The sequence below is a fragment of the Vigna unguiculata genome, chromosome 10 (assembly GCF_037176805.1).
Source record: "Vigna unguiculata cultivar grain cowpea cultivar isolate G323 ecotype 2 chromosome 10, ASM3717680v1, whole genome shotgun sequence".
In the NCBI taxonomy this organism is placed as follows: domain Eukaryota; kingdom Viridiplantae; phylum Streptophyta; class Magnoliopsida; order Fabales; family Fabaceae; genus Vigna; species Vigna unguiculata.
Window position 1 is genome coordinate 33,110,037 of NC_140801.1, and position 27,980 is coordinate 33,138,016.

The 27,980-nt window shown below is 35.1% G+C and overlaps 1 pseudogene; it reads right to left on the bottom strand.

Moving 5' to 3' along the window:
* Positions 1-3,114: 3,114 nt before the first annotated feature.
* On the bottom strand, positions 3,115-26,345 carry LOC146882410 (zinc finger BED domain-containing protein RICESLEEPER 2-like; annotated as a pseudogene).
* Positions 26,346-27,980: the final 1,635 nt, after the last annotated feature.

The window sequence follows — 27,980 nt, forward strand, 5'->3', positions numbered from 1 at the left end:
CATATAGGAGTGGATACATGGGAAGTCAAATGGCTTTTAGAATGGAGTCACAGATAAGCTCAACCGAGCCAGTTTGAATTTTAGCTTTAAGCGTAAACATAAGATATATTTCTCTTTTAGTCAATTGGGCATGATTACTCCGCTTAGGAGCTAAAATCCATCCTATAATGAAAGCCATAACCCTATCATCTCTTTTCATTTCTACAGCTTTAAACAAAGTACAATTTTCAATAGAGTTGTCAAAATGGGTCACTCGGGCCGGGTTACCACGGGTTGTCCACATAGTGTGCTAACCCAACCCGACTCACTTATTAGCAAGCCAAAAATTTTGAATTTGGCCCAGTCCACTATGGGTTGGTAGGTTAAACGGGTTGACTCACTGACTCACTTAATTAAAAAAAATGCAATTCCTTTTTCTTTAGTCTCAAAAGAACTAAATTATAATTGTGACTGTAATTATAATTGTGATTATAAAAGATAGTGATTGTGCAACTTACAAATACTAAGCCTAGTTAACGTAGAAAAAACTGGTGATAATGAACCTATCAAATTGTTCCCTTTTAAGCCCTTGTCATTTACAAAATGCTTATACTCATAGATACAACTCAAGTCTTTACATAGGAAATTTGGAATAAACCCAATGCTAAAGGAACATTAGTGAGAAAACAAAGTCAATGATAAAAGAAGAAAGACACATTCTAGAAATTACTATCAAACAATGCTTAAAAGCCAACAAAATTCACAAATTCCTTTAAACCAATATGTATGGCTTCTTCCTTATCATAATATCTCTTCAAAACATATGTAATGGAGATATCTTCCAAAAAAAAAAGCATACAAATTTGGTCCCTGCATTTGTTTGTAACAAATGCCTTAGAAAAAGACCACAACTGCATAAAAGAAAACTAGTTAAAACTTAACAAAATAATAAGTAAATTTGTTAATAATAATAATAATTAAAGTAAGACAAACATCTTAGATGGATTAAGAGTCATATTATTGATTGTTCTGAGATGATGAACCAACTCCGCTTGTAGAGCCAACTACTCTAGATGTTACTTCAACTCTTCCCATTGTATTACCATTAAATTCTAAAATTAATTAAAACACTATATTATTAATATACAAAACAACATAATTGCAAAATAATTTCTCAAAAATATAAACCAAACTCTTACATGTGAAAATATTCTCAAAAAGCTCAAACTCTTCATTAACATTAGGCTTAAATATACATTTGGTCCCTATTTTTGTTGATTTTATTCAATTTGGTCCCTATTTTCGTTTTATGTTCTATTAGGTTCTCATTTTCGTCAAATTATAGTCAATTTGATCCTTTTCACTAACGGTATTTAAATAGTTAAAGTTTTTGAACAGTACATGCCACGTGTCAGCTCCTGGTTTTTTCGACTTTTTTTATTTTAATTTTTGATTTTTTTTGATTTTTTTTAAATTTTTTTAATTTCAAAAAAAGTGTCCACGTGTCAAGTCACAATTGTGCCACGTGTCAATGCTAGTGTCATGTGTTAGTTTGTAGATGTATTATTTATTTTTGTTCAATTTAGTCCCGATATTCGTTATTTTTGTTCAATTTAGTCCCTATATTTGCTATTTTTGTTTAATTTAATTCCAAATTTTGTTAACATAAAACCATTTAATTTTTAAAATTAACATTATTATTAGTTATTTTTTAAATTTAATTATAAATTATAATATTTAATTATTAATTGAATGTAATTCTTAGATTCAATTGTTAAATAGAATATAATTATTTAAATATTATTAAAATATAATTATTAAAACTTTAAAAATATATATTAACATTTGTAAAATTCACATTTAAATTTAAAATATTTAATATTTTTATTGCATTTTAGATATTAAAATCTAAAATATTTTATATATAAATGTTAATTTTACAAATATTAGTTTATTTTTTTAAAATATTTTGAATATTTAAAATATTTTTATATATCAATTTTAAAAATATTTTAGAATATAAATATTAGGAAAAAAAATTGTAATTATATTCTTATAATATTTTAAATAATTATATTCTGTTTAACAATTAAATATGAGAATTTATTCAATTTATAATTAAATTTAATAATTTATAATTGAATTTAAAAAATAATAAATTCAAAGGTCAATTTTAGAAAAGATATTAATATAATTTTTATAAAAGATATTAAATTTAGTTTCAATTTGAAAGGGACAAAATTGATTTATTTGAACAAAAATGGGGACTAAATTGAAAAAAAAAAAGAATGAATATAGGGACTAAATTGAACAAAAAAGAATAATACTACCACAAACTGACACGTGGCACTAGCATTGACACGTGGCATAACTGTGACTTGACATGTGGACCATTTTTTTGAAATTAAAAAAAAATTTTAAAAAATTTTTAAAAAAATTTTTAAAAAAATTAAAAAAAATCAAAAAAACCAGGAGCTGACACGTGGCATGTACTCTTCAAAAACATTAACTATTTAAACACCGTTATTGAAAAGGACCAAATTGACCACAATTTAACGAAAATGAGGACCTAATTGAACATAAAACAAAAATAGGGACCAAATTGAATAAAATCAACAAAAATAGGGACCAAATGTATATTTAAGCCTTAACATTAATACCATCAAATTAAGTTATAGTGGTCCTTAACCAATTTTGAGCATAGATAAGCGCCTCAGCCATTGGTGGATTTAAAGAGCTTCTAAAAGCATCCAATATCCTACCTCCAATGCTAAATGCACTTTTAGAGACAATTGTGGAAATTGGGATGGCTAATACATCTCTAACCATTTTTGCTAGAATGGAAAACTGTGAAGAATTTATTTTCCTCCAAACAAAAAAATCAAGATGCTCATCACCATCAACAACAAATTCATTTAAATACCTTTATAACTCATTTTTTTTGTCTATTGTGTCTTTTTCTCTCAAATGCTTCTTAAAAGGATCAACCCTTACCAAATATTCAGGAATTTCAGCAATGGTTGATGCATCACATTAATGTTCAGGTGGTTGCTCATGTCTATGTTGTTCATCATGAACTAATTTGTAACAAAGATACATTTTTTTTCAAGCTGTCTTTTACACAATTACTTAACTCTACAACTTTTTTAGCATCATGTTTGACCATTTATTGAAAATTCCAAATGAAATACTCATGTAACAAGGATAAAAAATGACACCAAAATACAATAAGTGATTGATGTTATCAACATAACCCCTATACTTGTGATATTTTAGCCTCATATCACAACCAGTAGGTGCTAATATACTATTCAAATTCATAGTTGTCTTGTCAAGTGCAAAACGAATAGTAGCCATTTGGTGAAAAGCAATGTGTATACTCATATGCAATGATGTAGAAAACAATTTAGTGGCTTTATAGAAAATTGTTAGAAACTTCACAAAATATTGGCCATGTTTCCAATCACTAGTAGTTGGAGGACCTTCATAACCAAAAGACCTATATAGCTAGAGTCTTCATTGTCAAGCTTTTCATAGGCAACTTGAAACTTTGTTGTTGCTTCTTACATCAAATATGTTGAATTCCACCTTATGGGAACATCAAGACACATTGGTTTTTTGCAATCAATTTTTGAAAATTCAATGCACTCTCTAAACTTAGCCAATCTTTGTGGTGAAAACCTTACAAATCTAACTCCATTCCAAATACTTGTAATTGAATTTTGTAACTCTTTTAAGCCATCACCCACAACTAAGTTTAGTATATGAGCACAACACCTCATATGAAAAAATTGTCCATCCATTAATAATCCACCCATATTCTTCAATCCTTTTTTTAAATTTGTAACAACCATATTAGATGATGCCTTATCAACAGAGTGTGGACACGTTCCTAACTCCCCATTCCCTTAAAACTTCTTCAACTTTCCTTCCCATTGTTTCCCCTTTATGATTAGGTATGATTGAAAAACTGATTATCCATTTTTGATATCTCCAATCATTGTCTATGAAATGTGTAGTGAGCATTAGGTAGCTTAAGTTTTGAATTGATGTCCAATAATCGATAGTTAGTGCTACTTTAACAATTTGACTTAAAAAAGACCTTCAACCTAACTTTTTCTTCCATATATAGCTAAAAACAATCTCTAACTCCGACCCAACCAACACTACCTCCCCATCTTGATACCAAAAAAGAGGTATCCTATATCTCCTACCATAAACACTTCATAAGGGGGCATTCCAATACTAGCGTGATGATTGTTATTATATGTGAATTCTTCCAAGGGTAAAATAACATCCCAACTACCTCGATGATCTAACACATTTGTCCTTAGCAAATACTCAAGAGATTGAATATTCCTTTAGAATACTTATTCGTTTGACAATGATAGGAAGAAATCATCCTCAACCGACTCCCCAATAGATTTTATAACATCTTCCAAAACTAAGAAGGGAACCTAGGATCCCTGTCTGATATGATACTTGATGGCACCCCATGTAGCTTAACTACCTCTCTAATAGATAGTAGTGTTAGGTTGAACTTAGGCATCCTAAGATTTATTGGCATGAAAAGAACATTCTTTTTCAATCTTTCCATAATAACTCAATTTACATTAGTGCCTCTCATTGTAAGTACAAAATGGGTAACAAAATCCATTGAAATGCTATCCCATTTTCAATCAGGAGCCCCAAGCTACTGTAACATACCACCCAACCTCTAATGCTCCACGTTAGCTTTTTGACATGTCAAACACATTGCCACAAATTGAGCCACATCTCTCTTTATCCTTGGTCATGTTGGTCTGCATACTAAGTGTACTCTTGCACCCTTCGCCAACACCAACCTTTTTAAGTCCTTATAACTAGGTATACACACTTTTCCATTGAATCTAAAATCTTCATCTACTCGTAACATGAAATCCTTGGCTTCCACACTTGTTCTCTTTAACTTGCTCAAGAAAAACACTAGATATAGTCAGATGACCACATCTAATGTTATCCACCCCAAACATCGCCTGTAACCTCACATCTATGAATTTCCCTACTAACCCCAACTCTTTAATCATCAAAGAAGACATATGCACTATTTTCCTACTTATTGCATCTACCACCACATTGGCTTTACCTGGATGATACATCAACTTAAAATCACAATCCTCTAGGAATTCTATCCATCATCTTTGCGTCATGTTCAACTCTTTTTTAACAAACAAATATTTTAGGCTCTAGTGATCACCAAACACTTGAAACTATTCTCTGTACAGATAATGTCTTCAAGTCTGTAAGGAAAATACCATAGTTGCCAACTCCAGTCATGAGTAGGATAAATACTTAGAGCATAGGCTACCACTCTCTTCCCTTGCATGAGCATGCATCCCAACCCCTGATGGGAGGTGTCATAATAAACCTCAAAAGGTTTAGTTATGTTAGGGATCACCAAAACTGGAGCACTTGTCAACCCTATCTTAAGCTCTTGAAAACTTTTCTCACATCTATTTGTCAAAACAAATGGTTTATCTTTATGGGTTAACTATGTCACGAGTGCTACTATCTTGGGGAGTCCTTCTATTGATCTTCTATAGTAACCAACTAAACCCTTAAAACTTCTTATCTCTAAAACATTCTTAAGACACTCCCAATATAGCATTGCCTCTACTTTGGCCAAATCCAATAATATCACATGAGTTGATATCAGATCGCTAGTGCAAAACAGGCTTTTTAGGTTTGCCATTTTGGGCATTTTTTGTCTATTTTCAAACTTAAAATTGGTAGTCTAAACCTTAAAACCAGACCTAAGCAAAACCTAATCAAAACCTAATTTACATGGTGGAGGAGATAACTTGCCCATTGATGTGTTATTTCGGCCATGTCCTCCTTTGATATATGTCACAAACCATTGAATACAAATACATCACGTAATACTTATATTCCCATGAATTTAAGAATTGATATTAAACAACTTGTGCAAGAAATAATGAATTTAAGAATTAAATGATATATCACCTTAGGATATATATTTAGGAATGATCACTATTAATTGTCAATGGGGACCTACAATGAAGGAGAAATGTTTAGTTGAATAATTACCATAACTTTGAAAAAAAAAGTTATAGTTGGTAAGACTAACCCATCAATGTATGGAGCCAAGTAAACATGTCTTTGAGAGGTGGACATCCATGTTCGCATAGATTTTTGTATGTTAACCTTTATGTTGTCAAATTTTTGCATATACACGTGAGGGACTTTACTTCACACTCATTGTGTCTATATACCTAAAACAAATAATTATAAATTAAATGTCGTAAAATTTAAACAATAAATATAGAAGAAACATTACTACTTACATTGTTGCAGCATGGAGGCAAATCATTATTATAACCTAAGATTTCACAATTAAAATTTTATTCACAGGGATTATATAACTTGTGTTGAGTAGTAAAGGCCATGATTCTCTCAATACCACTTCTCTGATGCAAACCAAGCATATGTAACTAGCCAAATCTTTGTTAAGGGTTTGTGTTTGTTATCCTTTTCATGAATTACCACTTCCAATTTAAATTTAGAGTTAACTCATTAGTTTCTAAAATAGACTATTTTCTATTTATATATTTTTCCAACTTCTATTAATTCATATAAAAACCTGCCATCAACCCCAATTAAAAATAGATATGCAAACCCTCAAGAAAAAAACATAAAAAATACATTCTATTATACATTTTCAACAGAAATAAATGATAAAATGAATACAATATCATTTATATCATGGTATATATATAGGCTAAAAAATGAAAACTAAAAAGAAATGGATGATATTTTGAAAGTGGAAATTATCATGAAAAGGTATTGAATTTGGATCTAGGAAAAGAAAAAAGAAAAATGTTTATTTATAAATAGATTGGTGGGGAAGAAAAGGAGACAATAGGAAGGTTAAAGAGTGGTGTCTTCTTGGGTTTAGTCCACTACCTTTTCCTTTTCTTTTGCCTTCTTATTAACCATTTTGATCTTAACTTGGTAAAAGTTTCAGCCTTGAAATAACAAAAGAACTTGTTTTCCTTCCTTGAATTCTCTCCTTTGAATCTTCCTTTCATGATACTTTTCTCATTACTTTTATAGAGTTTGGAAGATTCGTAAGCCCGCAATCTCAGATGCTCTAGTTCATGCGTTGCAAAATATATTTCTTTTCAAGAACTTGATCATTGTCATAAAGTCAAACCTTTGAATTGATGCGGCTTGAACCCATTTTGACACATAATTTACAACTACTAGAATATATTCATAAGTGTTTGACATTGGTAGTAGACCAACAAAATATGTTCCCTAACAATCAAAGATGTCAACTTCTAACATGTATTGTAAAGGCAACTCATGTCTTTTTGTGATTCCAATAGTCCTTTGGCATTTATCACATCTCTTACAATGTTCATAAGCATCCTTGAAAATGATGGGCCAATAAAATTCAGATTGCAACACCTTAGTCGTTGTTCTTTCTAGTTGTAGTTCCCTCCATATGGTGAATTATGACAATGCCATAGCACATGTTTGATTTCATCACCAAATAAGCACCATTTTATTAATCCATTTACACCAATCTTGAAAAGATAAGGATCATCCCAAACATATTGCTTGGCATCCATAAATAGCTTCTTTTTTTGCTGCCAATTATACTATTATGGAATCACATCAACTACTTTGAAATTGGTCAGATAAGAAAACCAAGGCCTTTCTTTTATAGACAAAAACTTCACATTAGGGAAACTTTGCAAAATCTCTCCTTCCTTACTTGTGATTGCATAGATGATAATTTGGATAAGTGATCAACTACCAAATTTTTGCTTCCTTTATTGTGTTTGATCACTAAGTCAAATTATTGCAATAAGAGTATCCATCTGATCGGCTTGCCCTTTGAATTTGGCTTAGTTAGCAAGTACTTGATTGCAACATGATCAATAAACACTGTAATAGTTGAGCCAATGAGATATGCTCAAAAGTTTTCTAGACCATAGACAATGGCTAGAAGTTCTTTCTCAATGGTGGCATAAATATCTCCACCCTGTCATTATTCTAAAAGGAATGAGTTCATTGTTTTTGTTTTCAATCACAATAATTCCTTTTTTTTAGGCACAACATGCACAAGGTTGACCCAATCACTATTTGATATTGGATATATCATTTCAGCCTCAAGCAACTTTGTCACTTCCTTCCTTACTACTTCCTTCATTGTTGGGTTGAGAGGCCTTTGAGGTTGAGCTACAAGTCTATACTCATTCTTCATGAAAATCTTATGCATACAATAGGATGGACAAATACCTTTCAAATAAAACAAGGTCCAGCATATTGCACTTTTGTTGCCTTTCAAAAGTTCAACCAGCCTTGATTCTTCATCATCTGTCAAGAAACTATTGAGAATCACAGGTTGTTTACCATCCTATTCATGAAAAACATATTTTAGATGTGATGGTACCTACTTTAACTCTAATTGTTGTTGCTTTTGTGCTCTATTTTTGGAGTTGAGCACTAGTTTTGGAGCTGTAACAGAGGAAATTTATTTGGCAAGATTTAGATCTTCTAAACAATTTTTGATGGCCTCCTCCTCTCTATTAATCCACCTTTCAAGTTGATTTGTCAAAACCTTCTCTAAGGGGTCTGATGTTAGAGCTTTCTCTTTGATCTCACAACATACCTTATCAAGTGTATCCATTATTGATGAAGGATTGACCACAACCAAGGATGGAGGCAAATGCTTAAGAAGACTAAGTATGTTTAGAAAGGAAGTTCACTAATCCTTCATCCCTTTCATTTGACTTTGCTATTTTTGATTCCCAAAGTTGACTTAGTTGAATCAACTTTAGTTGACTTATTGACCTTTGACTAGGTTTGACTTGTTAACTATAGTTGACTTGACTTAAGCAAACATGCTAATCTATGTTTATTTGCTTTGTAGGTTAATTAGGAGTAAGAAAGCAATGCTAGGTGGCACATGGTGATTAGGGAGCATAAATGATGTGGAGGAGAGAGTAAAGCAAAGACATAAAGCATAAAGTAAAAGGCATGAAGCAAGTGTACCTATGTACCTTTGGTCTCCTTTGTTTTTAGCACACTTTGGCCACTTTTTGGAGACATATGAGACACATTCTTTGTCTCCTTTTGTGCTAGAACGAAATTAGCCTTCCACACACCATAGTTAGCTCTTTTGTCTCTCATTTTTGTAACCTCATTTGACCTAGTTTCTAGAAGCTAAGGTTAGGTTTTTGTAGAGACATCCTTAGGTATCTTTTATTTTCTTAGAGGCCCCTAAACTCTTCTATATAAGGGGTGCTCCTAGACATGTAAAAGGGTTGAACATTTTGAAGTAAAAACACTCTTGTGTCTCAACCATTTGTGAGAGTTTCCTCCCTAGGGAGTGAATACTTTTAAGCCTTATCTTGCATAGCAAGTGGCGGCACACATCCACTCATCTTCAAGGTTTCCATGGCTTCTAGCCTAGCCTTGGAGTGACGTGCTTCTCACATTTTTACCATTTCTTTCATTTCCATTTTATGTTTTCTTCTTCCTTTAATTGTTCTTGGTTTTCTATGGTTTATGTGCTTTCCATTTCCTTTTTGTTTGAATCAATCCATCATCTTCTTCTCTTGAGCTTTGTGAAAGGAACCTTCACATCTAGATAGCTTGCTATCTTAATGTCCAGTGGGGATTTCACTTAGCTTTCTTAATCAACTCACACCATATTCAAAAATCTAAAAAGGAACAAGATAATCCTTCATCATTTGGTATCTAGAGCTTTGGTTGTCCTTGAATATGGTGATTTTATGTTCTAACCTTGTCTTGTGTAGCTATCTTTGAATGGTCCACATAAAAACAATGGTGGCAAAAACTGTTCACGATTTTAAAAGATTAAACTGCACCTGCTCAGTGGTCCAAAAATTACGTTCTTGATGTCCAAAGAAAGCTCTGTTTGTCTAGTTTTTAAAAAAAAAGAACCAATGCATTTGGAGTTCTGTGGAGAGAGTTATGATTGAAATAGTGAGCAAAGGTCAGAGCTGCAGAGATCACCGCGAATCAACATTTTTCAGGTTATGTTGGGCAGTTTGGGCTACTGTTTTTGTTACTCTTCTTACTCCTAAATGTTGTTGGATAACATGTCTTTGTGTGCTTAATCATTGACCTTCATTTCCAAAAGTTTAAATGCATGATAGCTACATGTTTGAGTGTTTAAATGTGCCTAACTTTTGCTTGAGTCATATGTCATATGTTAGCTTGAAGTTTTCTTATTCTTGTTTTTCCAAGTATTTGAATCTTGCTTTCACTTTATGTCTTGCTTGATGTATGATCCATGAAATTGATTTTGACCTAAAACTTGAGGAACTAAATGTTCAAGCCACCTAAAACTCTTTCTCACCATTTTATGAAACTAGTTGTGAAAAGAAGAAAATTTTTGCACCAAATATTGTCTAAAAACCGAGAGCAATCTTGCTCATTGGTGAACTAAAAGTGTGTTTTTCAGTAAGTGTTATGCTACTAGTTTCATGCTTGAGAAGTGGGTGATATTGGCAAATTAGTTCCATGCTTTAACTTGGTTATGATCTTTCTTGGTGTATGCATGATTTAAGACTTGAAGATGCTTGTCAAGTGCTTTCCATAGAGTCTTTAAAATGTGCTTTTCTTGTTTTAGTCTTGTTAAAAGTTTTGTCTCAAACTTTTCTTCTTTAGAGTTTAGCTTTCCTTGTTTTTGTGCTTTTCTTGCTTGTCACTAGGTGTTCTTTGTTTTGTCTTAGTAGTTTTCTTTTCTTGAAACTCTTGGGATGTTGTGGCCGAATCACTTGTCTTGCATTTGAAAGGTTTTGAACAAGTTTTTAAAAGTGTTTGCTTCACTCCTTTGGTGGATTTTGAGAGCTAGCCTTGCCTTGTTACTTTGGGAGAGTGATCTAAACACTTGGGTTACATTGTGGGTTGGATTTGGTCTCGGTTTTCATGTTGTCTAACCCCTAATTCATTTATTTTGTCTTGGCTTTGAGTGTTTTGTTGTAGGAATCATGGCAACTTCATCAAATGTACCTACTCCAAACAAAAACAATACATTGATGAGATTGCTTCGGGATTTAGAGTTGTCTAGGAAGGAGTCCTTTGAACAATTGAGAAAGGACAATGAGAAAAATGACCTAAGAATCCAAGAGCACATTCAAAGGCTTGAAGCTAAAGAGCAAGAAAGAGAGGCTAGGAAAAGAGGGCATTTTAGGCGCAACCCATCACAAGAGAAGCAAACTCCAAAGATTCCTAAGTTCAAAGGAGAAAATGACCCAAACATCTACATTGAGTGGGAACAAAAAGTGGACCAAATTTTTACCATTCATGTAGTTAGTGATCAAAAGCAAGTAGATTTGGTAGTCTTAGAGTTTGAGGATTATGCCATGACTTGGTGGCAACAATTATGTATGGACAATATTAACAAAGAGTCACTCGCGACTTCTTGGAGGGAAATTTAAAATTTGATGCGCGCTAGATTCGTTCCTTCCTATTATAGGAGGGAGACTCTTTTGAAGCTCCAAAGGCTTCAACAAGGGTCCATGTGTGTAGATGAATATTACAAGTTAATGGAGTCCATGCTTCTAAAAGTAGGACTCCAATTTGAAAGTGAAGAGGAAAATGTAACTAGATTTGTGAGTGGGTTAAGGAGGGACATACAAGATTTAGTAGAGTTATATGAGTACTCCTTTCTTGACAAAGTTTTACATTTGGCCATCAAAGTTGAAACTCAATTGCAAAAGAAAAAAGAGGCCAAGAGGAGTGGTTCATACAATGACTACTATTCTAGTACTTGGAAAGGTAAAGAAAGAAAACATGATAAATCACCACCCAAGAGTTCCCAAGGCCCACCTCCTAGGACTAATTCGTCTAGGCCTTCTAATGAAACTCCTAATTCTTCTCAAGGTACAAAGACAAGTTCTATAAAATGTTTTAAGTGTTTGGAATATGGACACATAGCTTCAAATTGTCCTACGAAAAGAACCATGGCTTTAAACCTTAGAAGAGAATTAGAGAGTGAACATTCTTCTCCCCCTTCCCCCAAAAGTACTTCTTCCCACACTTCTTCTCCAAGTGAAAAGATTAAACCCCTTGAAGGTGGATTGTTAATGATAAGGAACCAACTAAGACAAGTTTCCAAGGAACTTGACCCTTCTCAAAGACAAAACATTTTTCATTCAAGGTGCCATATCAATGACAAACTATGTCCCCTCATCATAGATAATCGAAGTTGTGTAAATGTGGTTAGCACAAGGGTTGTGGACAAGTTTGGCTTGAAAACTATCCCTCATGGCAAGCCTTACAAACTATCATGGCTTAAGGAAGAAGACATTAAAGTAACTCAATAAGTCCTCATTAACTTTTCAATAGGAAATTTTAAAGATGAGGTGTTATGTGATGTTGTGCCTATGGAAGCAACTCATATTTTGCTAGGTAGGCCATGGCAATTTGATAAAAAAGTCTTTTATGATGGCCATGCTAACACCTATGCTTTCTCCTTCCAAGGCAAGAAGTTCACACTCCTACCTCTCTCACCCAATCAAGCAAATGAGGACCAAAATAAAGTGAAAGATAAGAGAAAAGATGAAAAAGAAAAAGAGCAAGTTACCTCCAAAGTGTTACTTGACTCCAAAAAAAGATTTCCAAAGCAAGATGGACATCACCATTCTTCCTTCTCTTCCAAGGCTCAAAAGGAAGACCCAATGCCCAAGCATGAGAGGAAGAATGGTCTAGAAAATAGAGATGGCCTAACCAAAGCTAGGGGTAATACCCTTAGAAAGGATGGAACAAGAGCTCATAAAAGGGAGGCGCAAATCCTCCCCCAAATCAAGTCAAGCTCCATCTACAAAGGCTTAAAGAATTTGTGGTCAAATTCTCTCCAAGGAGGGGAGGATGATGAAGGATTGACCCCAACCAAGGATGGAGGCAAATGCTTAAGAAGACTAAGCATGTTTAGAAAGGAAGTTCACTAATCCTTCATCCCTTTCATTTGACTTTGCTATTTTTGATTCCCAAAGTTGACTTAGTTGAATCAACTTTAGTTGACTTATTGACCTTTGACTAGGTTTGACTTGTTAACTATAGTTGACTTGACTTAAGCCAACATGCTAATCTATGTTTATTTGCTTTGTAGGTTAATTAGGAGTAAGAAAGCAATGCTAGGTGGCACATGGTGATTGGGGAGCATAAATGATGTGGAGGAGAGAGTAAAGCAAAGACATAAAGCATAAAGTAAAAGGCATGAAGCAAGTGTACCTATGTAACTTTGGTCTCCTTTGTTTTTAGCACACTTTGGCCACTTTTTTGGAGACATATGAGACACATTCTTTGTCTCCTTTTGTGCTAAAACGAAATTAGCCTTGCACACACCATAGTTAGCTCTTTTGTCTCTCATTTTTGTAACCTTATTTGACCTAGTTTCTAGAAGCTAAGGTTAGGTTTTTGTAGAGACATCCTTAGGTATCTTTTATTTTCTTAGAGGCCCCTAAACTCTTCTATATAAGGGGTGCTCCTAGACATGTAAAAGGGTTGAACATTTTGAAGTAAAAACACTTTTGTGTCTCAACCATTTGTGAGAGTTTCCTCCCTAGGGAGTGAATACTTTTAAGCCTTATCTTGCATAGCAAGTGGCGGCACACATCCACTCATCTTCAAGGTTTTCATGGCTTCTAGCCTAGCCTTGTAGTGGCGTGCTTCTCACATTTTTACCATTTCTTTCCTTTCCATTTTATGTTTTCTTCTTCCTTTAATTGTTCTTGGCTTTCTATGGTTTATGTGCTTTCCATTTCCTTTTTGTTTGAATCAATCCATCATCTTCTTCTCTTGAGCTTTGTGAAAGGAATCTTCACATCTAGATAGCTTGCTATCTTAATGTCCAGTGGGGATTTCACTTAGCTTTCTTAATCAACTCACACCATATTGAAAAATCTAAAAAGGAACAAGATAATCCTTCATCAATGTGGTCCTACCAACTTAAAACAAGTTGTAAAACACAAATTTATAAGAACCATGCATTTACGTAAATGTTGAAACCCAAAATCTCACAAAGAAGCAAAAGTAAGTTTATATGTAGGTCCCATCAAACTAAAGATGTACTACATAAAAGAGAGAAAACAAAGCTATTAAATGGGTTCTATAGGAAGCAAGGAAAGTGGAAGAAAATGGATGTGTGGTTTGAGGCCATTACGTAAATTTAAACGCTGCCATAAAGGGCTTGTCCCATCAAAACTATGAAAGTTTAACACTAAGATGAATGGATCTCTAACTAGCAGCCATGGCCTTTACTATTAATGAAAGAATCCAAAGCTACATTCCTCACATTAAAACACCAGCCCAAATATCCCAAAAACTGGAAACGAAACTTGCCTCAAGAAAACTTATAGAAACGTATGACCTGCATTCCCAAATCACTCCAACGCTGTACTCAATGGGAAATACATTCCAAACATAAACCCTCTCAAAACTATAGCAATACCACGTAGAACCCGACCTAGTGCATATAGCATTCTAGTTCTACAGATCCTATGATGCTTATGTAGTGACCATCAAAACCACTAAAACATAAACCCTCTATGCTCATGCGTCCCCACGCATCCCAAAAAGGAACCCTAAATGCTTAACATAAAGAAAAATACTAATATGAATCCTTGAGGTACCCCTCTAAGGCAATGCAAAGGTAGGCTTTCTTTCAATAAACAATGGATCTAGTGTGAAAATAAAGTAAACGTACAAGGTTGTGGAGACTATGAAGCAACTCTACCAAGTATGGAAAATATGTCTAACACGTGAAGTAGAAAATGAAACAACACAACCCTTATCATCATTCTATAAAACTATACAAACTCTCCAAGGAACCATTCACCAGACAACCAAAGTATAGAGAAAGAAAAGAGAATATATCAAGCTTCGTGCATCAAGTAACTAGAAAACAAGGAAAAGGAAAATAAGATATAGCTTCCCCTACCTGGATTTGGTACTTCACTACACGTTTCTCCCGCAGCCTCTTCTTTCACTCTCCATGTTTCTCCTGTTTCTCCAAATCTCGTTCTCTCCCTCTCCCCAAAACCCTAACCTTCAATTAATATTAATACCCTCCTGTTTTGGGTTTTTTAATATTTGGTTAAGATTCTATAAATTAAAAACTCTCTCTTTTATTATCTTCACGTAGCATCAAGGGTTTGAAAACAAATACATAATATAAATGTTGCAGGTTGCAGCAATGGAAAAAGAGAAACTTAATTTGAAAAAGTTTTATGGGCCCCACAACTTAAAGGAGGCAAGAGAAAATAAAATAATTAAAACCACTACATATTCGAACCCATGTACCTACACATATAAATAATAGCGCTAGCCACTAAACTAGATGTTCTCTCGTGACATAAGGCGCACCAATTATTTATACATATATATAGTTTACATTCCATAATTAAATAAATATTTAAAATAAATAAACAACACTTAATTTAAATCAATCAATTAATTATTCCATCATATATCAAAATTAAATAAAATAGTTAATCTAAATAAATCCACAATCTCAAACAAGCCATCAATTTTTATGTGTGTTTCCCTTTCGTTTTCTAATTTTTCTCGGGTCTTACAAAGAAGCTCTCTCAACTTCCGCAAGATCTTCAAAATTTTTCTCAAGCTCAACACCAACAATAGGTGCAAAATTGTGAGTTGAGTGGTGGGGATCATACCAATGAGTAGTGCGCCATGCTGAATACATCTCAAGAAGAGGTTAATTACATGGGTAATACAAGTCGCCAAGGCAATTACAACCAAGGTTGGAGGCCTCACCCAAGCATGGGACAAGCAAGGCCCTCAAATAGACCACCACCTCAATAATTTCAACAACATCCCTCTCTGGTACCAAAGGAGAATTGTTTGTTGTTTAGGCAAATCGTGTGTTATTTACCAGTTTAGGCTTATTCATTTCATTCATTAATTTGTTTTTCACATTTCATTGTATATATTCCAACTGTATATACTTACCCTTTTGCGTAACTTGGCTTTTCTAGTGTTTCTTATTTTGCATGAGAAGTAGAACTAGAGCCGATAATTGTCTCTTTGATCTTGAAATCGAAAGAACGACTTAAAGAAATAATACTAGAAGAAGAAGGTAGAGCAGGGAAGCTAGAGAAGCAACTTTTATTCCTGATCCAACTCTCATTTCTTCATCTGATCAGGAAGAGGAAGAAGACTTGGCAGAAAATCCTCATGACGATGTTGGAGGTCAAAGATGACGCACTTTAGAAGGGAGCAATAAGAGAGCTCAATCTCAACAAAAAAGTGTTCTACAACTTCAGTCTCATAATGCTTTATTGGCACAAAACAAAACCATGACACGATAGCTTGAAGCTCTCATGAAGAAGCTCTCTCAACTTCTGCAAGATCTTTGAAATGTGTCTCAAGCTCAACATTAACAATAGGTGCAAAATTGTGAGTTTTGTGGTGGAGATCATATCAATGGGCAGTTCCCCATGCTGAACACATCTCAAGAAGAGGTTAATTACATGGGTAATACAAGCTGCCAAGGCAATTACAACCACGGTTTGGACAAGCAAGGCCCTCAAATAGACCACCACCTCAACAATTTCAACAACATCAACATCCCTCTTTGGCACCACACTCAATCAATTCATGCAAGTGTCAATCTCAAACCACAAGAGCACCGAAGCTACTATTCGTAACTTTGAAGTTCAAATGGGCCAAATAAGTAAGAGGACGGAGGAGAAATCTGATACAAATGTTATGGCTAACATTGAAGTTAACCCAAAAGAGCATTTTAAAGCTATTACTACAAGGAGTGGAAAGGTGTTAGAAGAGAGAAAAGAAAAGAGAAAAGATGAGAAAAAAAAAAGAGAGTGAGAGTTAAATGAGAGAAAAGTAGAGAGCATTGAAAAAGAAGATGAGAATGTTGAGGGAGGACATAAAGAAATGGGAGAGAGAGAGAGAGAGAGAAAGAGAAAGAGAAGAGTATAGGAAAAAGTGTTGAGAAACCCCTTCCTTACCCTAAAATGCATTCTAGAAAAGAAAAGGATAAGCAATTTGGGCGATTTTTTAGACATATTCAAGAAGCTAGAGATTAGTATCCCTTCTCCAAGGCTCTCCAACAAGTGCCTTCATATGCTCGATTCATGATGGAGTTGCTCACCAAGAAAAGGAAGCACATAGAAGAAGAGACCATCGAAGTCCAAGGAAATTGTAGTGCCATCATCCAAAAGTTGCTTCCACCAAAGTTCAAAGATCCCATTAGTTTCACTATTCCATGCACTATTGGAGAGTTGGCTATTGGGAAGGAATTAATTGATCTGGGAGCAAGCATTAACTTGATGCCTCTTTTTGTAATGAGGAGGATTGGAGATTTGGAATTAAAGCCCACAAGAATGACACTCCAATTAAATGTGGGTCGTGGGAGCCTTTATGGCATTTAATGTAGTTTGTTATGATGTGGAAAAGTACTAGCTCAAATGGTTGAGAGTACTTAGTTAAGTTGAAAGGACTTGGGTTCAAGTCTTATGTATGCTAATTGTATGCTATTTTAATAAGTGTATTATTTTAATGTTAATGTTATGTGTGAATGTGCTTACTGATAATGTAATCCTAAAATTATAGGAATTATCACGAAACATGAATTGGTTGAATTGGTCGTGCATTGACTTTGTAATTGAATGGTTGTGGGTTCAAACCTTGTTAAGAACGAATTTAATTTTCTTTTTGCCAAAATTTCTTTTGGCATGGAGATGAAAAGGGAGGCAGCCTAGTGGGCTGGGAGACAACCAATAATGGTCTTTGAATGGTCATTAACACCTAATTCAAAGCCATTTTCGTTTTCCCTATCATTAACAAGCATTAAGGCTTAATTAATGCTCTAATTAGAGAGTTTTTGATGAAGAAAGAGAGACAAACGTGAAAGGGCAGAGGACAAACGAAATTATCAGTGGAAAAGGGGGCTCTGAAGGTGTTTTGGGTGGACTTGAGAAGAGCATCAAGTGCATTGGGAGAAGGCCAAAGTTGGACTAGTGGTGGCACAAGAGAAGTCTTGGTTCTTCCAAATTGAGCAAGGATTAACAGGTTAGGGGAGTTCCTTTATATGTGTATATGATCTATACTTATTTTCGTGTTATACTATATGAATGTGATGCCTTTATATGATAAAAATCTCTCTGTTTACGCATTTCTGGAAAATCCCCAGAAACCGCCTAGCGGCTTTGTGTATGCCACAAGGCGACGCATGATTATTAACCCAATTCTGGGTTTTTTCTGATGAATCTCCAAGTGATGCGAATACTGTACAAAAACGCTATTTTTCGTACTTTTCGTGCAGCAGGAACCGCCAGGCGCAGCTTTGATATCGCCAGGTGCCAAGCTTTGATTTTCTAGGCGCTAGGCGCCACCGATTTTTCTAGTCTACGCAGTTTTCGTAAAACTGCATTTTCCGCTTCGTTAACCGTCTGATTTAGGTGAAATTTTGGAAGGGGTTTCACAACATGTTTTTCTTCACTTTGAATGGGGGAGATTTGAATTGGATGCCTGTAGAGGGAGATATACGTCACTCATGATTGGTTGTTGAATTCCCTAATAGTATGATTACTAATGGATGATTAAGTGTGCTCAAGTGCTGGTATGGCCTTGATTGGTGAATGTATATATATAAATATATAGATGTGTGATTGATGACTATGTTTTTGGTAATGCTTGCTGAGACATGTTGAATATATGAACCTATATATGTTAGCTCGAATGTAAGATGTTATCAGTGTGTGAATAAGGCCACTATTGATGATATCACTATGACCGAGTGTTGCATGATCATGACGGGTTTTGGGAAAGTATGGGAACATGATAATCATACTTTAAATATAATGGAATTGCGAGGGCATGCAAAATACGTATATAACTTTCATTGTGTCTTTTAAGGGGTATGTGAATTGTAAACATGCAAAGGGTTGGAAAAATGAGAAGGGGAAAATAAAGTGTGTGTTGGAATTGATTTAAGAGGTAAGTATATATGAATTATAAAAGAGAGGAATGTGTGCTTATACTTAAAAGATGCATATGTGTTGTGATGTTATAATTTGGAATATATGAATGTGTGTGTTGATTTTTGGATGTTTGAGAATTGAATGGTTGAATTCTAGGAAATGAATTAGAGTACCAAAAACCAGTAGTGTCACATTACTAGTGTAGCGCCTGACGGTGTAGACTGAATCGTCAGGCGATAGTAGGAAACAGGAATGTCTTATGAGTTGTGGCACCCGACGGTGATGTGGAACCGCTAGACGGTCTGTACTTCCATTTCGCCTAGCGTTGCTTAGGTTGTGCTAGGCGATGGTGTAGTGGCAGGGTTGCGTTGTGATATGTTTTGCATGACTTGTTGTGTTGGTCCTGGTCTGGGATATGCTTGATGTTGTCATGAGCGGGTAGGTTCAAGATTGGTGATGAACACGTGATGATATGAGCGGGGAGGTTCATATCATGATACTCTCGTGTGGGGACACGAGCGGGGAGGTTCGTATGATCCGTGCTCACACGTGAGAGATGCTGCGAGCGGGGAGGTTCATAGCTGGTGGATCACGTGTGTTGGACTACGGATGGGGAGGTCTGTAAAGTTGGACTACGAGCGGGGAAGTTCGTAGAGTTGGACCACGAGCGGGCAGGTTCGTGGAAGCATTGGAATCCCTAAGACCAGCTTGAGTATGTACCTTGTGTAGCGTAATGTGCTTTTCTTGTTTTTGTTATCATGTTGTGATGTGAAACTTGGATAAGGGGTTGTTGTGCCATGAGCGGGTAGGTTCATGGATGGTAGTGAACACGTGATGATCCGCTAAATTGGAAACAAGACTTTGAGATAATATGTGATGCTAGCGACTATGTTATAGGAGTTGTTCTTGGCCAGAGGTGAGAAACATTGTTTCATGCCATTTATTATGCAAGCAAGGTCTTGAATGGAGCTGAATTGAACTATGCCACGACAGAAAAGGAGTTTTTGGCTATTGTATACACTCTAAAGAAGTTTAGACCTTATCTCATTTGGTCTAAAGTTACCATTTACACTGACCATTCTGCCATAAAATATTTGTTGACCAAACCTAACTCCAAACCACGGTTAATTAGATAGGTTCTCTTGCTTCAAGAGTTTGATTTGGAGATCAGAGATAAGAAGGGGAGTGTGAATGTTATTGTTGATCATCTCTCTCGGTTAGTGAATGAAGAAGTGACATGCAAAGAGAAGGAGATCCAAGAAGCTTTTTTAGATGAAAAGCTTATGCTAATTCAAGAGAGGCCATGGTTTGTTGACATGGCTAATTTCAAGGCTACATGAGTTCTCCTAGAAGATCTTAAATGGCATCAAAAGAAGAAATTCTTGCATGATGCAAAGCAGTTCATTTGGGATGATCCCTTCTTATTTAAGCTTGGCGTTGATAATCTTTTGAGGAGGTGTGTCATTATAGAGGAAGTTGCAGGAATCTTGTGGCATTGCCACAACTCGCCGTATGATGGTCACTTTAATGGTGATAGGACAACTGCTAAAGTGCTTCAATCCATGTTATATTGGCTCACTTTGTTTAAGGATGCTTAAGCTCATGCCAAGAGCTATGATAAATGCGAGAGGATTCGAAGCATCTCGAGAAGGCATGATATGTCGTTGCAAGCCATTTTGGAAGTGAAGGTCTTTGATTGTTGGGGAATTGACTTTGTTAGTCCCCTCCCTTCTTCATTCAAGAATGAATATATTTTGGTGGCAGTCGATTACGTCAGCAAGTGGGTGGAGGCAATAGCTTGTCAGAAGATGACAAAACAATCATCAAATTTCTAAAGAGACAAATATTTTCTCGGTTTGGAGTCCGCAGGGCCTTCATCAATGATGCAGGATCCCATTTCTGCAATGCTCAACTGGCAAAAAAAGTCTTGAAACACTATGAAGTGAGGCACAAGGTTGCTTCACCTTATCATCCACAAACTAATGGTTAAGCCGAAGTGTATAACTGTGAGATTAAGAGGATTCTAGAGAAGACTGTTGCGTCATCTAAAAAAGATTGGTCCTTAAAGCTTGATGATGCTCTCTGAGCATATAGGACTGCCATGAAGACTCCTTTTGGATTATTGCCATACCAGCTAGCCTATAGCCAATCATGTCACTTGCCTGTGGAGATGGAGCACAAGGCATACTAGGCCTTGATGTTTTTGAATTTTGAGCCCTCCTTATCTACTGAGAAGAGAAGGATGCAATTGTTGAAGCTTGAAGAGATGAGATTGACTGCATATGAGAACTCCAAAAGCTACAAGAAGAGAGTCAAAATGTATCATGATAAAAAGCTGTTTAAGAAAGAATTTCAACCTGGCCAACAAGTGTTGTTGTTCAATTCCAGGCTCAAATTATTTCTGGACAAGATCAGGTCTAAATGGTCTGAACCCTTCACCATTAAGGAAGTCAAACCCTATGGAGCAATAAAGTTGATGGATCCCTCTTTAGATGATCCAATAAGGAGTTGGGTTGTGAATGGTCTATGGCTTAAGCACTGTCTAGGGGGTGAGGTTGAACGCCTCACCATTATCATTCATCTAGATGACCCCGTGAGCTTACAAGCGTTGAGTTAATGATGTTAAACAAGCGCTGTTTGGGAGGCAACCCAGTGTTTTGAGTTTTTCTTAGTTAGTAGATTCTGTTTAGCATATTTTGGGTGCCTAAGGTTTGTCATTGTTCATCCAGCGAAGAGAAACTAGCTTTACAAGTCTAGTTTTTCATAAAAAAACAATTCCAAAATTTTATAGACTCGCCCAACGACGCCAACCCTCGCCTAGCGAGCAGGACCTCTGCTCCATCAAAATTTTTTGGCCAATAAAATCGTTGGGTGAAGTTTTCTTGCTCACCCTATTTCTGAACAATTTTTGCCCTTGGAACCACTCGCTGGGCGACACACTCACACAACAACGAACATTGTTTTATTTTCTTTAAAAAAAATCAAATTCAAATTTTTGACGAGGAAACCTGACCACTTGCTCAGGGACTGAAATGACATTAATTATTGTCAGAGGGTAGTTAGGGTCAAAGCTGCTTTTTAAATTTTCGAAGCAGTTTGCGCAGCGAGAGGATTGGCTTGCCCAACAAGCAACTGCGGTTACACCTCATTAATTGTTTTTCATTTTAACCCTTCTTCCCTTTCTTCTTTTTACCCTAGCCATCCCCTCCCTCTTTCTTGCCTAAGCTACACCTCCATTTACTTTAGAATCCATTTTTCACGTTTTCTCCTTGCCTCTTTCATCAAGTAAGTGGTACTTGCTTCCATTCTCTTTTGTTGTTGTTTTGATGTTTAGGATTGGTGTTAGGGTTCTATTTTGGTTGATTTAATATTCCTGCTTCTTGAATCTATGTGTATTGTATGTTTGGTTCATCTTGTGTGCCATTTTCATAAGGTTTAGTTGGGTTAGTTGTGTGTGCGCCTAGCGACTGCGTGTTTGTTGTGTTTTTGTGTTCTGCTCATAGTGATTTGTCCAGCGAACATAACCCGTCAAGTGAAGCAGCTTGCCAGCGAGCTTGTTTGCTCAGCGAGTGAAGCTCCCTAACATTGTTTGTTGCAATTTTTTATTTCTTTCCCAACAAGTCAAACCCACTGTCTTCTGCTGTTATATTTGTTTTGATTGCTCGCCGAGTGGCAATATACTCCCCCAACGAGATACCCTTGGAACAGTTTTGGGCGAGCTCAGCTCCATCCTGCTAATCTTCTTTGTTCTTTGTGTATTGTTCTATTTTAATTCTGTTGGTTATCCTTGTTTTGTGTAGTGTAATGTTTGGTGTAACATCCCAACCGAATATTACAGATTTAAATAATAAAATAAAGAAATAGTAAATAGGAGTCAATTAATAAAACCTCATTTCCCAAAAAAACGAAAAATTTAAAACTTTATTTCATCGTGAAATATCTCAAATTCATAATTTATAAAATTCAAATATAAAAACGATGTTCAATAATCCAAATGTTTACATAATCCTTAAAATACATAAATTAATAAAATTGATTAAATCTCTTTTCTCCCAATACTAGCATCGCTCCGGCACTAAGCCTCACCAGATCCACCTGCAAGATCATTTGCTCCCGTGTACCGCGTACATGATCATCGCCAAACACAAGCAAATAGAGTGAGCTAACAGAATAAAACATATGCATACAAATCATATGATTTCAAACACACCAAAGGAAACTATATCCTTTGATTTCACACACACATGGCCACCACCAAGTCAACCGTGTTCTACGTCTTCTGATGAGTACCTCAAGATGTCTTGCTGCCACACCTACCAGCCACAACTGGTAGAGCACGTGCAAGAAACCTTGCTACGGATAACACACCGTAATGTTAGGTTGAGTTTCCAATACGAATATCATTTGTAATGTCCCAAGACTACCAAACTCATCAACTTATTACTGAGGAGGGAAATCTAACTAGATCCATCTGTACACGCCACAACGTGCACACTCACATCGACAACACTCGCCAACCCGAGCCACAATTCAAGAGTTCCTCGTGTTCATCCGCCACCTTGAGCTACAACTCAAGAGTTGCTCGTGTTCATCCGCCATCTCGAGCCACAACTCAAGAGATTTCATTCTGAGCCACAACTCAAGGAATGCCACATGTTTAACCACTATCCCGAGCCACAACTCAAGGAATACGTTCCAAACCACAACTCAAGGAACACCAGCAAGCCAACCTTTGAAGTATCACCAATAGAGATGGCAAATAAACCCGTCCCCGTGGGTATTGTCCGAACCCGTCCTCGTTTTGACAGTGAATCCCCGCATTGACTGGGTATGGGTATGGGGAATCCCCGATTTTTCAATTGGGTATAGGGATGAGGATGGGGATGTACATATCCCCGCTATAATACTCGTCCCCGCCATATCTCCATCCTCGATAAAATTATTAAAATATTCACAATTAATTAAGTAACCATATATATATATATATATATATATATATATATATATATATATATATATATATATATATATACTTTCTATCTTTTATTTCTTCTAATTATTTGGTTTGTCATGAAACTCCTTCGCATCTCCAATATATTTTTATCTTATCATAACCTTTATGTAAAAATGTTAAAATGATGTATGTCAATTAAAAGAATTTTATGTCTAACATTTGAATATTTCTATTATTTTTTAGGTTAAATTACGCTTTTGGTCTTCCATTTGTCATAAAATTTCAATTTGGTCCTCCAATTTTTCGTTGTCTCAATTTGGTCCTAACCGTTAATTTGACCAGACGATTTTAAAGTGAACGTCACGTGTCAATTTCTAGTTTTTTTGAACTTTTTGAATTTTTTTATTTTATTTTTTGTAATTTTTTTCATTTTCTTTTAACTCTTTACACGTGTCCCTTTATAGTTGTGCCACGTGTCAAAATTGTTAATTTTTGACACGTGGCACAACTGTGAAGTGACACATGTAAAGAATTAAAAATATTAAAAAATATTAAAAAATCTTAAAAAAATATTAAAAAAATTCAAAAAAATTCAAAAGAATTCAAAAAAACCAGAATGTTTAATACTCTCAATTTAAGTATTTATTGTATATTTTCCTTTCATATGAGAATATTTAATACTCTCAATTTAAGTGTTTAATAGCATAAACCTTTCATTTACTAGGTAATATAAAAAAATTATTTACTTATTATTATTAATATTAATTTTTGTTTCATTTTAAGAACTATTTTGTTTCGCTCAAACAATTTTTGTTATTTCTCAACCATTGAGTATATATGTTGATATTTGAAAATTTTTCTTAGATCTCTAAGATATTTTTCATCTTATCATACCCTTAATTATACATTTGTTTTTCTTTATGCGATTCCTTTCAATGGTCTCCAAATTGTTTATAAGACACACATTTGTTAATTTTTTAATATTTTTATTTTTTGTTTATTTTTATATTGTAGAATATTATTTTGATAAATTTTATCTAATTATTTTTTATTTTCTAACTCATTACAATCATATTTTAATTTTTTACTATAATTGAATAAATAATTTTTATTTAATACAATATAAAAATTTAATGTAATTGCCATGAATTTTTTTTTTTATCACCATCTAACATATATTGAAGTTTAAAAGATACAAGATCTATCTTAAAATTGTATTATTATGTTTATTATGTGTTCTTTGTGTCATTTTGATAAAGTGATCTATTATAACTTTTATTAGTGTATAAAAAAGAGATTCATTATAATTTAAAAAATTGAAGTAAACAAACATTTAAAATATATTTTAATTTGAATATTTCTTTTCTTTTTATATTTTTTTAAAAATATTTTTAAATTTTATCAACTAGGTTTCATTAATGTTTGCAAATTTAACAAATGTTTTGGTTCTCATGAAATTTTATTTGATATTCTAATCTAAAATGTAAACAATTATAATTTATTTCAAAGTATTTGATATCGAAGAAACAACCATACTCCTAATATTGAATATTTGATAATATTATGTTTCCTTTACCGTAATTTTTTATTATTTTATAAAAATTAATTAAAATTAATATTAAAGTAGTAAGAAAATGGGTACGGGGATGGGTACGAGATTATACCCGTTACCTGGTGGGGATGGGGATGGGACAAAAGTTTGATACCCGTTGGGTTTGGGTATGGGGATGTGTATGAATTTTTTTTACGGGGATGGGTATGGGATAGCGAAACCCATTCCCACCCCGCCCCGTTGCCATCCCTAATCACCAAAGCCTTGTAGACCACACACAATCAAATAACCAAACCACTTTGGCCTCACCAATATCGCCTGGCGCTGCTCACAAGCCGCCAGGCACAATGCGCTCCCAGACCGCTTGGCGGGGGACACATGCCGCTAGGCGCCAAACGCCTCTGGTGCCCACTGATCTGCAGATATCGCCTGGCAGGACACACCCCACCGGCAGTCACCATTCGTAACTAGCCCTTTTGATTTGGTAGCTTTCGTCTAGCGACCAAACACCACCGTTAGGCATTACACCAGTACAAGCGCAATACTGGTTTTTGCTAAGCACTACAGACCCCTATTTCACACGTTTTCACTCATAGCAATCAGACTTATTCTCTATAATAGTTGGTTTCCATCATGCTATCAGCCCCACATAATTATAGTTTCATGATTTCGCACTAAATCCATAGATACACCTTATCTTTCTATCAATTCACGCTCTAAGTCATGTAACTCCTTACTCCATAAGGTCCATATCCATCACTACCACATTTTTATCTAGCCTTGCACCCACAAGTTTCCCATTTCCAATAGCGTCCTTTGCCACGTACAAATTCTTATCATACATTAAACCCATATCGTATATCTCACTCGTGCATATTCATTTAGTACAACTAGTTCCTAATGGTCATATAACTCACCATTCCAATGATGCTTTTATGTAATGAAGCTCCCTATGGTACTGTTATTACGATAATGATGCATCTCACTTCCTATTCACCTTATAATTAATTTATATTAACATGTTATATATATATATATATATATATATATATATATATATATATATATATATATATATATATATATATATATATATATTCACCCTAAACCCTTGTTTAGTTAACTTCTCAATCCCACATTCAACCACATCTGATCTCCAAGAATCCCAGACTTCGCATTTCTCCTCACAACCACTCAATTCCCCCTTCTTTACGCTGGTGCCTAGCGACACATAGTCTGCCGCCAGGCGGTGCATCAGTTCTGGGAAACCCAAAATTCTGCCCTGCACCTGCGAGAATTCCAACTTCCAAACTTTCTTTCTTTGCAGCTTTCTCCTACTTCTCACGTGAATTCACTTGTGACTATAAGGATTCACAACCTAAACACATGCATTCCCATTTTACAATACAATTCAATCACTAATTAACCTCGTAACAACAAAAACCACAATTGTTCAACCCTAAAATCACATTTATACAATTTCCCCCAATTTATATCCATTTACAACGTAATTACAACAATTCTTAATCCTCAGCAATCCATACATACACACAGTCTGTTTTCCCTCTATTAGAATCGTTCCAGAACCCCAAGAATAGCAAAATCGAACCAATTTGGTCCACATCGCCAGCGGGTGTTCATCACCGTCAGACAGTTCAACGATACCCAGAAAAACTGGGTAATCTAGCATGCATCGTCTGGCGGTCGAGAGCTTACCGCCAGGCAGTTCCTCTTCTAGAACCCAGAATGCACTGAAATGGTATGAGTCGCCTAGCGACTATGAGTACCCCGCCAGGCGGGTTTTGGGAATTTTCCAGAAACCCAAAAATTCAAGCAGAACAGAGAGTATTCATGCATTTCATACTGTATATCATACAATTAATCACACACTTAAACAATAACGAGTAAAACTTCCCTAACCTGGATTCCTTAGCTTAAACTTAGACTTTTTGTGAGTTTCTTATTGATCACCAATGATCTTCCTTTGACTCTATCCCAATTCAGCTCCTTGCTTCACCAATCTTTACCATACACTCTCTAATTTCGTTTTCTACTCTCCAAGCACAATGGTAGCCACCAAAAACACTCTCCCTCTCCCTTAATTGGTCACAAATTGTCTTAATTGGCAAGGAAAAAAAAAATGACATTGAAGGTCCATTAGTGGTTGTTTTCCAGCCCCTCTTGGTTGCTAGGGTTTTCTTTGCCCTTTCATATTCATGCCAAAACTAATTTTAGCAAGAAAAGAGTTTAGTTTGGGTTAACCAAGGTTCAAACCCCTAACCATGCTCATGCCAAATCAATGCACAACCATTCAACCAATTCATGTTTCATAATAATTCCTATAAATATAGGATTAAATTACCACTCATCACAATCAAGCATACTATTAAAAATAATAATAAATTAAATAACACCCAATTGGCACATATAGAACTCAAACCCAAGTCCTTTCACACAATAAAGTACTCTCAACCACTTGAGTTAGTAC